Source organism: Piliocolobus tephrosceles, chromosome 2 (genome assembly GCF_002776525.5).
Source record: "Piliocolobus tephrosceles isolate RC106 chromosome 2, ASM277652v3, whole genome shotgun sequence".
Lineage (NCBI taxonomy): Eukaryota > Metazoa > Chordata > Mammalia > Primates > Cercopithecidae > Piliocolobus > Piliocolobus tephrosceles.
The window spans coordinates 150,288,353-150,303,880 of record NC_045435.1 but is presented as its reverse complement, the minus strand read 5'-3'; the positions used below and the strand labels follow the sequence as shown (position 1 = coordinate 150,303,880).

The following is a 15,528-nucleotide window of genomic DNA, read 5'->3' as shown; positions in this document are numbered from 1 at the left end:
CGCTCCGCAGGTGCCACCAGGTAAATCTTGGTCTCCTCGAATTGACATCACCTAGTGCATGCCTGATTAATCTGCACCTTCCCGGGTGTCAGCTGCATTCTTGCACACACGGGAAGAGTTGGTGGTGAAGAAGAACCCGGAAGTGCACCATCCTACCTCCGTTCATCCAAACAGTCCAACCTTTTATTGATAATAGTGATAAAGGGGCACCGTGGTCTGTCTGGCTACTTCCTGCTGTTAAGGGGCGTCGTTAAGGTCAGGGCCCATGGTTGGTATTTGGACGTATGGATGAAGACTAAAATAAGGCACAGTATTAGTATAGGAATGAGGAATGGAAGCATTTGTTGGAATATGGGCAAAACTCAGCAGGAAGGTCCTGGCAAGATTGGGGAGTATGAGATAGTTAAGAAAATTTAGTAAGTTTGAGGCGAGTGGGGGAAAGCCAAACTGATTTCCACTGATTGCTTTCAGTAAGGGCCCTTTTTAGCTGGGAATGAGGAACGAGTGCGCAAAGTAGTTGTTGGCCAGGCAGCAATTAAGGAGTGGAGTTTTTCGTGGAGTGGATGGCTTTTCCCTTACTCCTACTACAGGGATATTGGATGGAAGACTAGGTCCAGAGAAGGATGGCAAAACAGAATAGGTAGCCTCACTGTTGACTAAAAAATTAATTGTCATACCCACTACCAGGAGAGTTACCCGCGGCTCGGCGAGGGTGATGGGGGTCCCCGAGTCTCGGCACCTTCACTTGTCGTCGTCCAGATGTAGGAGCTGGAAGGAGCTCCCAGGATCCTGGGAAAGGGGGTCACGTGGAGACGCAGCACCTGTTCTCAGGGTGGGGCAGACTTCCAGGTCCTCCCTGCTGGCAAGCAGGGCAGGGGGTTGCTGGTGGACGAAGGTTAGGACATTCACTGGCCTAATGTCCTGATGCCTTGCACTTATAGCAAGGCTGCGTTGGGGCTCGGGGACCCTGTGGACACCCGTTGGCATAGTGTCCTGCCTTGCCGCACTTATATAGCAGGCTCTTTTTGCAGCCTTGGAATCTGTGGGGTGTGTGCTCTCTGGCCTGGGGTTACGACTGGGCTGTAAAGCTGCTGCTAGGAGCTGAACCTTCTGTTCAAGGCGAGCTTGCCGTCTCCTCTCTGGAGTTATAGACCTTAAAGGCTAATTTAACTAGGTCTTGTATTGCTGTCTGAGGACCATCCTCTACCTTTTGAAGTTTTTTTTTCTACGAATGTCAGGAGCTGACTGAGAAATGAAATAAGATGCCAAAATGGTGGCCCCTGTGGGGGAGGCCGGATCTAACCGGGTATATTGGGTTAGAACCTCAGTCAGTTTAGGGTAGAGGTTAGGATAACCCGGAGGTCATGCCAAGTTAAGTCATAGGCCTGACAAAGGTGTCTAAATTCCTTTATGTATATGGTAGGATTAGCTGAGAAATCACCTAAACGCTTCTCAGTTTTGGAAAGAGCGGCCAATGAAAAAGGGACATGTACTCTTGACTGCCCCCTCCGCCCCAGCCACCTCTCGCAAAGGTGCTAACACTGTAGGAGGGTGTGGGCAGAGATAGGGGACTCAAGACAGCCAGTTGGGGGCCCCGAAGGAGGCATGGGACCGAGTGGATTACTAGTAGATAAGGAGGAGGGAGGAGGAGTCTGGGCAGGAAGGGAGGGGGTGGACAGGAGGAGGAGTATAGGGACGAGAGCTTAAGGCCCAAAAGCCTTGTACGTAATTAATTTCGGACCACTTGCCTAGCCGCTGGCAGAAATTGCTGAGGTCGATCACGCCACAGTGGAAAGGAAAATTAACCGCTTCCTCCTAAGGTCTTGTTCGAGCTGTAAGGTTTTTAAATTGGCTAGGAGGCACCCTAAGGGGGTGCTCTTTGGAAATTTGGACTGGGGGTTTCCCATTTGTTTCCTCTTTACCGACACAATGGAAATGGAAGTGGATCTCTGCCTGGCTTCAAAGCGTCCTTTGGAACCAGCAGAGACAGACTGGAGGCTCATGGAGCCAAAGTGGAGATTACCTTCAGGCGGACGTCTCCGTCCTGAACAGGTCTCTCGAGCCACTTGGTGGCTCAAAATGGACCTCGGACCTGCGCAGGATTTTGGCCGAGGGAGGTAAAGAGGAGACAAGGGCACTTACCCCAGAGAAGCCGTGAGAGTGAGGGAAGCGGGTCTCAGGTCCTGGTCCGTCTGCAGTGTGGAAGCAGGAGGAGGTTCCTCAATCCCTAGAGGCCTGAGGAGGGGTCTCCTCCCGGGTCTTCGGCACTAACTGATTTGTTTTTCTAAGACCACCAGAGTGGGCACAAAAGAACCAGCAAGTAGGCAAGGCTAAAAGCAAAACTGCAAATTTACTCCTTGGTCATCTAGCTTCAGGGACCGGAGCTGGGGGAAGGGGTGGGGGGGTGGTTTCTAATACAGTCCCGACAAGAGTTGGGGCTGAGAAAGCTCACCCCCGGCGCATCTGCTGGGAGCGACTTTTCTAGGAGTGGAAGGGCAATAGGCGGGGCACGGGCATGTCGGGGGAGGGAGGGCGCTCCGCAGGTGCCGCCAGGTAAATCTTGGTCTCCTCGGATTGACATCACCTAGTGCATGCCTGATTAATCTGCACCTTCCCGGGCGTCAGCTGCATTCTCGCAAACACGGGAAGTGTTGGTGGTGAAGAAGAACCCGGAAGTGCACCATCCTACCTCCGTTCGTCCAAACACTATTGTTCTAGGTTTTTGCTCAAGAATAACATAAATAATATTAACATATAACACTATATATTGCCTGTTTTTTTCTCCCAATATTTCTTTTTATCTCTTCTATCTTAAAATTGCCCAGGTTTTACTCGTGTTTAAATTTTTACTCATGTAGCTATACAGCATTTGGTATTCCTAATAAAGTACTGCTCCCCAACTATTTGAGTATGGTGATGCATTTTAATTTCAAAAAAATCACAGATCTGCCCTGCATACACATAAGATGTGCTTTCACTCTTCATTAATTGACAAAATATATAGGTATTTGGGTTTAAAGATTACCCTAATGTTTCATAAAGATTTGTAGCCATACACTGGCAAATACCCACAGAAAGAGAACAAGGGCACTCTTTGAATAACACCTTGAAGTAAATATTTATTTTCATGTTATTCTACATCATCTAAAAATTTGCAAACAGAATAATCAGCAAATATCACTGAAAGATAAAAACCCAATCCTAAAAGATTTGATAGATATAAAAAATCTGGCTGGTTCACATTTAAGCATCATGGTTCTTTTCTAATATTAAATCAGTCAACTGGATGACAACAGAAGTTCCTCCATAATGCAGGCTAGAAAAGTCTATTCAATTTTATTTAAAATCTGTATGCTGTAAAAGTACATGTCATGGAATTTACTAGGATGACAACTATATAGATATGAAATTCTTGACATATTGATTCAACATATTGAACTGGTTTTTAAAACCAATTTATATAAATGATTATAATAGTCTATATTATGTTTAGCCCATGAGGCATATGGTAGTAAATTTGAATTTAATTTTAAATAAATCTACATAAATATAAAAAGTTCAGTAATTTTTATCCACCCTGCATATGAAACAGAGCAAATAAAAACACAAGAGGACTGTATATTATAAATGCACTTGAGCCTGAAACTCAAACCAGAAATCCAACTTCATTTCTTTAAAAGGAACCAAAGGATAACTGGCTTTTGTTAGGAAAAAAGAAAAACACATCACTGACAGAGAAAGTAATACTGATTATTAAGCAATATATATTTATATACTTGTAAATATATAAATATGTTATAAATGTTTATTTAGCAGTAAATATAATTTTCATCTACTATATATTCTACAAAACTTAATGCATCAAAAAAGCTAGCAGTGATATATGGTATACATATATTCACATCAAATTATCAATTAAGACATATATACAGTCTCTTCACTTTGGAGAACTTATGAGCAATTTACAAAATGAAAATATTTTAAAAGGTACATCAAAAGTGTTTTTTACAGGTATTAGAAAGTCAGAGGTTTCATCATTGGTATAAGAATGATCCCAACTTTCCATCAGTGGAGCTCAAGTTGTGACTCTTAGAGATTTAGCCAGTATGAAACATCCAGACTCTGAAAGTGGAGGCCTTGACCTTACCTTATCCTGAGTTCCATCCAGTAAGTTAACTGGCCCACATATCCATAAAATTTTATTCTGAAATTTAAAAAATAGTGAGCAAGAACCAAGACACAATATATAAATTTGAAGTGTATGGTTTCGGTATTATCAGAAGCATTATCAAATGCCTATCATTCGCCAGCAGCTTGACAGATTTTTTTTTTTTTCTCTAACACTCAAAACAATTTACAAACTAGGCATTATTCCCACTTCACAGATGAGGAAACCATGGCTCACAGATTAAGTAACTTGCCTAACTTCACACAACTATAACTCAGATCTCTAACTAGAAAATCTGTTTATAACACTATTTTCTACAACATTTTATTCTGAAAATTTTCAAACTTTCAGAAAAGTTACAAGAAAGTTACAGTGAATATTCATATACCCACTACCTAGATTCTATAATTGACATTTTACTATATGTATTGTATCACTTACCTAACTACATCTACTAGACCATCCTATTTTTTAATGCATTTCAAAGTTGCAGATGTTATTCTACTTTTTCAGTATTTTATTATATTTTCAAACATACAGAAAAGGTGAAAAAAATTACACTGCACACTCATATGTCTATCATCTAGAATCTTCGATTACATTTTATTGTAGTGCAGTATCATAATGTCGATGTATTTGTTCATCCTTCCATCATTCCATCTTATTATATTATTTTAATTGTTAAAGTTATTGTTGCAACCTCTAAGTCCCCTCTACAAAGAGAGAACTACAGAAAAGTTGTTTACATGTATTTAATACTGCTATATTTCCTTAATCAGTTAAAGTTATGTTTGGATATACAGGTTTTCGAGGTTTTTCACTTCTCTAACATTTCCACCAGGTGACTTTTAGAGACACAAACATATCCTTTAGGAGAGGGCAACATGCTTGACTCAAAAGAGTTGAGAAATACAAAAGCACTAAAATATTTTCTTAGGGTATAAGAGAAATTGAGAAAAATAACACATAAAAAAATTCCTAGGGAAAAAAATTTGCATTCCCTGACAATGAATAGATTTAGTCAATCAAGAAACTTGATTATTACAAGTGACTCTGAAAGTTAGCTTTACAGAAAAGTTACACTACAAAAACTAAGCAACTACAATACCTTTGTACTTTTTCACGGTATTTATGGCTGTGATTCTATGATGCATACCTATAATTGTCATTTTGTGCTGATAACATTTTATTCTTAATTCACAAGATGGGATTTCAAAATATCACTATTTCGTGGAGCTCGGCTATTAATCTTAAACTAATATACCACTTTATCATCACAATTCTCTCTATCCTTAAGTTCTCTTATTCCTGAACTCTCAGTACAAATACTTTCAAGCACATTGAAAAATCTAGTTCTTTGACTTCATTTGATTTAAATCTCTTATTCTCCTTCTTGCTTCATTTCCTTTCTTATCAATCTTAGACTCTATGAGCTACTATTTCAACTAACATCTCACCAGTCCATTGCTCTCTCTTTCTCTGTGTTAATCAAGTCCTGAAAGCCTTCCAACACTCACAATCTCACACACCTTCTCTTCCTCTACACCTAATTTCCTGAAGGCAGAGGAAATAATGGACCAACAGGAATTCCTTCCATCTTTGACCCTTTCACCTAACTAAAACATCTACATCCACTGTGGCAGCCAAGGAGATGTACTACTCAAGAGACAAAATGCTGTGAGGAATTATAGTCAGCTGACAATATCCAGCTTTCATACTTTCAGGATTCACTGTAATGTTTAAGCCAAGGCCATACTTTCCCCATACATCTTACAAGGCCATGCAGCTCCCAAACAATGACAGGGATGCTGCAGCAAAAACCATTCCTGCCAACACAAGGCATCTCTAATAGGCAAAATTTGCTCTGTCTACTGCATTATCACCTCACCATTGTCTCAGCTGGGACTTTTTGAAAACTGCATTGGAATCTGAAGTTTCTCCTCTCCAATCTGTCTTCCTTACTCCTCTCTTACCATAGGTGTTGAACCTACATGAGTCTAAAGGCTTTGCCTGCTTATTCATTCTCATTCTCTCTCTCTCTCTCTCTCTCTCTGTTTCTCTCTCTCTCTCTCCCCCTCCCTCCCTCCTAAGATTTTCCCCCAAGAAATCTCTTAAGCTTCTAATTCCATCTTGGTACCTGCCTCCTGGGAGATCTGAATTGTCATGTCAAATCCACACCTTTCATATTTCTTGCATTCTCAGTTAAAAAAAAAAAAAAAAAAGAGCCCTCCTCCTGTACAAACTAATCATCCCTCCACTAGTAAGTCCAAATCTTTTCCATCTTTTCATATACATTGCTCCAAATTTAACAATTTTAACTTACTTTCTCTCCTATAACATCAACCTCTCTCTCTTCCCCTTCTGGGCCTTTTTTGCCAATATATAAACACTTTGAAGTCTCTCCTAAATCAAGAACAACAAACCTCTGCTGCTCTGTGTCCCCCTCTGACAGTCAGTTCTTCAGATAATAGTAACATAGTACCTTTCACTGATAGTCTATAATGCTTCGTGTCCCAGTTATATATCAACTACCCAATGGGCTGATTTTTGCTTCAAACTACTCCACTCCAATTGCTTATCAAGGCACATTACATAGAGATGTCAAATTCGACGACCACTTTTGGCACCTCACTTCTAACCCCTCTATTTTTCACACTGTCGTGTTGTTGTCTCCAGCTGTGCGTTCAGGCATATCATTATTCACTGTTTCCCTCCTTCATCTCTTGGACAAGTTTCTCTTTTCCCATCACTTGGCTTGATAGGAGTCAATTTATCCAAGGACTTCTCCTTATCTCTACCTATAATCCCTGGGCAACCTTAGATACCCATCAAATACACTTATTCACCTTTGTTCCATCAATGCCAAACACAATGCTTGGGAAATGCTTAGCAAATAATGTTTAAATAAGTTCATGCCAGCATTTATGTTAGTGATTCCAAGTACATATCTCTTACAGAAACTGATTTCCTGGCCTTGAGAGATCCATACATTCAACCATCTCCTATCTTTAGTCAATAAGATGTCCAAACAGAAATCATCCTCTCCCCTTTCAAACTGCTCCTCTTGTATTCTCTTGTAGGGATGTCCTTATCAACCAACCTCTCCCGCAGGTCAAATGCCAGTGTTTCCTTTCTGGTCTCCTCAGATGCAATCAACTGTCAAATATGATCAATTTAGTCCCTTCTTCTCCCTTACCTCTGACCCTGACTTAATTTAGTGTAATGTCTCCTTGTAAGTATCTGGGCTCTTGAATTTTGCCTCTCATCTTAATTGCTAAATTTCACATAAGTGCTCTAACATTCAAATCTGATGTCACCTCTCCTTGGCTTACATTCCTGCAGTAGATCACAATGCCTAGCACTGCAATTTGAGACTATTTCTATTTTTCATTTTTTCTTTCCTCTTCTAGGAAAAAAACAAAGCCCAAATTTTTGGCATAACCCACAACACTCTTCAAAAATCCAGACTTTGTATTTATAGTCTCAGGTCTCATTCTTACTCAATTTGCAAACCCAAACTACTTGCAGTTCCTCAGTACACTTTAGGTTTGTAGCCATTTCTAGGCTACCCAGGTATTATTTCCCTCTGCCTACAGTGTCTTTTTTCAATATTTCAATATTCTTCATATACATTCAGCCTGCACATTCTCAGGGAAGTTTCCTTGAAACTATCCTCCATCCCGACCTCCAAGCTGGTTTAAGAACCCTTCTTCTGGGGTACACTGTTTCCTATGCATTAATCTATCACATTATTCATTACACTAGATGTTAATTTTTTAACTACTACTCTTTCCTCTATAAACTACAAGCTCCTATTGGAAAAAGTCATATTTTAACTCTGGTAATCCAGCACCTAGAACACTGCCACAGTAGGTAAAAAGTACTTCATGGAAAGAAGTTTAAAAAGGAAGGAGGAAAGAGAGACCTTTAGTATCTCAATAAATTTGTAAATTACTTTACAAAATAAATGTAATTTCTGCTTGGTGATTCTCATCTCTATCTTTAATGCAGAATGACAGGCCTCTCTAAGCTGTCCTCCCAGAACTTTGCTGGGAATCATCCTGAAATATCTCACATGTTCCTGAAAAAGACCAATCAGCTAACACTCACCTACCATGGCACATCTATCCTTGTGCCTCCTGTGTGATATTTAAGGTCTGCTGCTTCCATTGCCTCCAAATTAAGCATGGGAGGGCCTCACCTGTTCCCCCATGGAGATATCTGTTGCCCTCTCTGCTGTGTACTGTTGATTATAATAGGTCACTACAGTCACCAACAGGGCACCACTGCAGCTTCTTCAATATATCCCCACTCCCACTGAACCCAACCTCCCCTCTGCTCTAAAGACTGCCTTACCAAGTAGCACTGCTATCAACCATGATGCCCCAACACCTTTCCACCACTGTTAGAACAGTGGAGTCTACAAAATGATAGTTAATTCGTGGACTGTGGCAAAGACAGAATCCCATTGCCTTCATCGCTCAGAGAGTAGAAGGGCCATGTTGCTTGTCTCTAAGCATCTTATATTATTTCTCCTGATTCTCTTGTTCTTTCGGATTTATTTTCTCATAGCCCAGCCATCTATCTCCACAAGTGTAAGATTTCTGGACCAGAAAACAAAACAGACCCCAGGCTGAATTTAGAAATGCTGCTTTGCTAACAACTGAGACTGTGTCACCAGGTTTGCCACTTTGTTCTTGGATTTTTCTTAGGAAAAACTCACTTCTGTTCCTACATACACACACACAGGTTGGCAGGCCAACCCTGCTGGCCTCCATGTTCCAGATAAGGCTAAATCGCTACAGGAAAAACAAGCAAGGACCACAATGAAAACATGCTACCCAGAAAGAGCCTTAATCATTACAACAAAAGAGAGAAATATTTGAACACAAAACACCCTTTCTTGTTCCACATTTCTCATACTTAATATACTCCATTACCAATTTCCAACATCCCAGATGCAGTGGTTCATGCCTGTAATCTCAACACTGGGAGGCCAAGGTAGGAGGACTGCTTGAGCCCAGGAGATTTTAGATCAGCCTAAGCAACATTCTGAGGCCCCATCTCTACAAATTTTTTTTTTTTTTTTTTTTCCAATTAGATGGGCATGGTGGTGTGCATCTGTAGTGGGGGCTGAGGTGGGAGGATGGTTTGACCCCTGGAGGTTGATGCTGCAGTGAGCCTTAATCACACCATGCACTCCAGTCTGGGTGACAGAGTGAAATATTGCCTCAAAAAAAAAATTAAAAATTCTGAATTACACATGCCATTCAAAATACCTTTTCCATTTACAAATTCAAGCCTCCCTTTCTTGGAAAAAGTTCACAAATAACATTTTTACCTGAATTTTGGTTTGATTAGGCCAACAGTGTCATATCACCTACCCCACAGCATTTCAGGGACTAGAAGGCACTCTAGGTTCACCACTGGTAGGCACATCACCTCTACTGGCATTCCAAAAGCCACTTCCAGAGAAACACAAGGAAGGAAAGGGAGGGCTGGAAAGACAAACAGCAGGACATAACCTGCCTGGCTGGGAATTATTAGTAAGGCTATCCCTATGATGGGGAGGATTCGTTCTTTATGTCATGAGAACATAAGAAAAGGACATTAACTTTTCTTGCAAAGTCTGTGCTCAGTTCAAAATTTACTTTGGAGGGTAATATGTACCAACAAACTATGAATGTAAATAAGACAGAGAATGAATTAAAAGAAAGTAATGCAAATTCTCTAAAAACATAAGCAACATTTAAACTAAATGTACAGTGAATATCAACATCACTGGTAGTACAATTTCATTCAAAAATTGATATACATTTAGAAATTAAATTCCTGGCTTTGTAAAAATAATGAATATGCAAATATTTTAGGTTAATATATTTTTTCCATCAAGTGCTTTATGCAAGAAATTTTTCCTCGAAATTCCATTACTGACAAATTCCAAAATGTTCAGTTACTAAGAATAGAACTCTTTATTTTTCCTCATTTATTTTGATACTCTTAGCCATCCCTTAAATTGCCTATTCTTGGATTTTAACATCCAATCCTCCTAGAATTTTTACATTTTGATGAAGAAAAAGAAAACACATACACATGTGTTTAAGATTGTATTGCTTTTAAATTGATCTCTACAAGAAATACACCTCAATCTTAAAAAAATGATGGGGGGTGAGAGGTGATGCAGGTTATAAGAGCATGAAGGAAGTAAGAACAGCCAAGAAGTGAGGCAGTAAAGTACAGATTTCAGTCAATTCTAAGCAGTGGATAATTTTAATCTAGAAAGAAGGTCTTAATTCAGTTATAACTATAATATTTAAAATAGCACAATATACCTTAATAGAGAATCTGGATAGTAGCATTTTTGAAACAAGCAACAACAGAAAAAAAAAAAAAAAAATCCTCTCCTTACGTTGCATTTATTCAATTTGTGGGCTCTTGTTGCAGGTGGTCCTTGAGACAATATCATAGAAGATTTCTAAAACAAAATGGATAAATATGGCCATTTATATAAAATCCAGGTATTTTTCCAAAACTGTATTTCTATTCATAGTGCCCAATTATCTATAAGGTATACAAGGGTGTAAGACAAGCTATTATGATTGATTGATTGATTTTTTTAAGAAAAATAGTAGCATGTGTATACACAAAATGAATCTTATCTCCCTTCAAAGTACCGATTTTGAGCAGTTAGACATCAATTCCACTACAGAAATTTCAAAAACAGGCATTCCAAAAGTACTTTGATTGATAGACTACGTGTACATCTTCCCAAGGGGAACACTTCAAAAGAAATAACACAAATTTTGAGAAATAAGCTCTGATATATTTGCTAAAAATTTACTTCACTAATTTATAATCACATGTAATACAGGAAAAAAACTGTAAAAGACACAAATTTCTCTGAACAAATTTTCATTTGAAAGTTACACATTTAAAGGGAATCTTTTCTTGCCACTGAATAATAAGAAAAATGAAAGTGGTAAGGAATAGGTAGGTAAGTATTATAAAGTCAAGAGTAAAAGGCTATTATATTTACAACCCATTGAAAGGAGGGTGGGGCAGGGAACCACACCTACAGTAAGCACTCTATCACAGACACTGAAGGCAGTCTTTAAAAGCTGCATATACAAATTCTTCAGTTTTACAAAGTTTTACTTTAAGCTGTAGTGTCTGCAAAAAGCAATTCCAACTAATAAACAGCAATTCACCAAAAATGCAAAAGCAAACTACTATCAATTTACATTTTAGTGCTTTAAAGACAGTAACATTTACTGTGATCAGTGCAGTGTTTTGAAATAGATATAATTAAAAACTAACTTTTAACTTGGAATTACTGTATCAGTGCATCTAAGTAAACATCCACAGGAGCATTTTAAAATATATACTACCTTCAACTCATCTTAATCTCAATAACTCTTCCCACCTTTTTGTTTAGAAATTTTTAAAAACTTCTCTGAACAAATTAATTTTCATTTGAAATTTACACATTTAAAAGGAATCTTTTCCTGCCACTCAATAATAAGAAAAATGAAAGTGGGAGGAATAGGTAGGTAAGTATCATAAAGCCAAGGACAAAAAGTTATTATATTCACTACCCTTTGAGAATTAGATTTTTAAAAATTTCTAAATACAAGGATTGTAATTTTACCTTTTGTGATTATTTATTTTGAAAGAGGTATAAAACAAAGACTCTGACCACAACCCCTGAATGTTCAATGCCTTCAACCAAACTACTGCAATTAATATGAAATTCTAAATACAGAATATAATGCCACATAAATAGTATAACAGCCAAGTACTGTCTAAGAAGCCATATGTTTTTTCCCATTGTTCAAAAAAAGAAGATGACTTCCCGTCACTTATGTTTCTGATTAGCAAGGTGATTTATGCCACAATCACTAAAAATGCCAGCAAGTGAATGAGAAAATGCATAGTGACTGCACCAGATGTGCACAATAAACAGGAATCCCATTGTAATCTCTGGTACTTAGTTTATATGAAGGTAATGTAGGAAACACTCTTGGATATGGCAAAGTCACTCTTTTTTTACATTTGACTATAAATGATATGAAATAAATTGTGTGTTTTATACTTTATGGCATGCATACATTGATAAATTAGGTACCGTTTTGTATCCCAACTTATCTACAAGACAAACCTGGCTAAGATCATGGGGATTAATTGCTTCAGAAGTGTGAAATGCAGCTTTTCCATTCTTTTCTGCACACTCAGTGAAGAAACAATGATTAATCACTGTTTAACTATTCTCTTGGGAATCTACAACATTGCCAAAGCAGGACTTATCCTCATAAATCCAAAAAATACAGGTTTAGATTTGTTGCCAACAACTGCAAGAACATGAACTTAAACCCATTTGTTATCAGATTAAAATAATATCAAGGTTTTAGAACCCTACTGGTACAGAATTCCCTTTAATCGGTGACTTCAATGGGAAATTAGATTAACACATAAGATATAATGAAAGCACATGTATTTTACAAAAGTAACAATAAACATTTTTTAAAACTTAGAAAATATCCTTGGCCTAATGTCAAACATCATACTATTGAACTTGAGCTGACAATCTCCCCTAGCTATAGAAATACTTCATTTCCTCTGTTCTATTTTAAGAATTAAAATACACGCTCATCAGGTAAAAAACATTTTAAATGGGTATTTCACATAGGAAATAATGACTTATTTCAATAAGTTTTATTCCACATTGCTAGAACTGAATGGCAATTGCGTGAGTAAAACTACTTGGTTCCAATAATACTAACGTATTTCTAAGTCTTTAGAAGACAGAAATTGTAAACTCCAATCTTCTAAGCCTAAATCATCTAAAACCCTGTAATATTTTGAACAGAAGTACATAAGACCAAAGGTTTCAAATATACTCCAAATAATTGGGGTTTTCAAATAATCTTCAGCCAATGTTTACTAGTATACTGAATAAAGTAAGTAATTCTTAAGTTGAGGCAAAATTATTGTTCATACCAGTTATAAAACGTGGAGTACATATTTTTAAGAATTGAAATCTTATTCTCATTAATAAGTATAATGTTAGTGGTATAATTGTCAAATCATTACAAATTAAAGTTTTTTTTTAATTCCCTTTAAATGGGTTAGCTGTTCACACTACAAAATAGTACAAACCCAAATACTGCTGAAGTGGGAATAATCTGAAGTAAAAACTTCAAATTTCTATATAAAATAGAAATATTTGACAAATGTGTTTTACACAGGTGAATGTAAATTAGAAATACAGACACCTTTCAATTATCATGGGTTAATGTTCTATTTGTCTGATCATATGTTCATATAACTTCTCCCTTCCAATTTGTCAATCTTCCTGCTACTTCTTTCAGGTGTACTAAGTGCCACAAGAGACTACCAGAACTGCAAGGAAAAGGAGGTGAAACTGTTGGTCAATTTCACTGTTCTTAAGCCCTTGTAAAAATGAGTAAGAGGAAGAGAACATGAAACAGATTTTGTATTTCCTACACTTCACGATTTTTATCGCTGTTTAACACAAAAGTGGCAGCTATGTTTACTGCACATATAGTGAAAACCTAAAAACATTCACAATCAATTTGCCCAAAAAAAAAAAAAAAAAAAGAATTTTCCTCACATCATTCAATTTAAAAAGCAAATCTTCTTATAAAGGATACATTACTTTAAAAGTAATTCTCCAGTTAGCTGAGTACCTGCCATAACATAAGTAAAACCACAGAAAGCAAAACCAGATAAGAGGGAACTACTGTATCACTATAGAGAGCTGGGAACTTGAGCAAGAATGGGTACAAAGGGTAACGCTGTTGCCATTCTTACTCAGAAGCACATGAGAGAGACAGCAGAATCACATTACATCAACAGGAAAATGTGAGAATTCTAATGCCATTATTGTATCCTGTATTTATCAAGTGTGCTGTGGGGCTGAGGTGACCAGGAGAAATATGAATCATAAAGACCAATAGACACTTGGCATTATAGATTTTTTACAATTACAATTTCACCGTTGTTCAAGCAATCTAGGCCATGAAGTACTTTATCATTTTCTGGTACGTGAATTTGAACCATAAACTCCCCAACCTGGTATAAGAAAGTATTTTGATGGCCCTGTTTCTACTCTTACTGTAGCTTGATGGTTCTCCAGAGCATTTTACAGAAATATTTACGAACTTGAAACTTTTAAAAAATATCAACAGGTATATAATTCATAAATGCCTATCGTATGCCTTAATTCCATTAACAGAATTTTTTTTAAACACAGAATTCCTAAACTAGGAACCACCATATATTTACATTGTTAAAGAAAAAACCACAAAGGAGAATTACAGGACAAGCCTAAAGAAGTGGGAAGCAAGTAATCATTCTGTATGTAACATATCCTGGAGATAGTACAAAGCTCAACCAAATGCTTTTTAACAATGGATCTGTGCTGATATACTCCGCCTTCCTTCTTATTAAGAATAAACCATCCATGCTTCTACTTAAGGTGATCTCTCTACTTGTACACACTGCTTTAACAATTTTCCACTCTTTCTTGCATCATCAGTTTATTCCTCTCTATTGGAGCGCTCCCATTAGTATGCTATTTCTCTCCTATTCAAAAAAATCCTCTCTTCACTCCAGCTTAAGCTGCTACATGTGTTTCTCCTCCCACTCTCCCTTGAATAGTCCATCTTTAACTTCACCTATAAATAAGATTTTCACAGATGATCACTCTTCCTTCCTTCAAACATTTACATCACTTTCAGATATTCTGAAAGACAAATGAGTTTTCCTCTTAACCTCACTGAGTTTTCTTCTCTAGCCACATCTACTAATTCCTCTTTTTCTCCTAACCCCTTTACTAAAGGTGCCCCAAAGCCAGGATTTTAAGTCTTCTCTATCTATGTTTACTGTACTGCATCAATGTTACATCTTGATACCGTTTGACCTTTGTACTTCGTGATCCTTCAGCTCACTCTCTCACCTCCTTCAGGTCTTTACTCACATGTTACCTTATCGGTGAGTTTTCCCTGATCACTCTATTTAAAATTTCCATTCTTCTCCCTATACTCCAAACTCTTTATCTCCCACTGGCTGCTTTATTTTCCTTCACAGAATCACTCTCTAAGGTACTACATATTTTATTTATTTATCCTGCTACTTACCAACCTCTCCACCCTGGAATGTAAGCTTAATCAAGTTAAGGATTTTTATCCATTTTGTTTTCAGTGTGATAGCTTCTAAAACAGTCCTCAATGAGTAAGACTGGCTTCAAATTTCTCAGGAGGAATAATGGATAGTAGAAAAAATTAAAGCAAAGCTTTCAAAGTTCAGAGGAAAATCACTTTAAACTAGAAACATATACC

General features: G+C 37.6%; 1 protein-coding gene across 15 annotated transcripts in view; it reads right to left on the bottom strand.

The window, feature by feature from the left end:
• TBC1D5 (TBC1 domain family member 5) overlaps positions 1-15,528 on the bottom strand; it is a 606,671-nt gene that overhangs the window by 418,605 nt on the left and 172,538 nt on the right. For 3 of the 15 annotated variants that reach the window (XM_023207328.1, XM_023207331.1, XM_023207332.2), the window contains one exon: positions 10,578-10,643. The exons of the other annotated variants lie outside the window; for them this stretch is intronic. The gene's annotated coding sequence lies outside the window, so the exon portion shown is untranslated. The remainder of the gene's footprint in view (positions 1-10,577; positions 10,644-15,528) is intronic. 15 annotated transcript variants of the gene reach the window in all.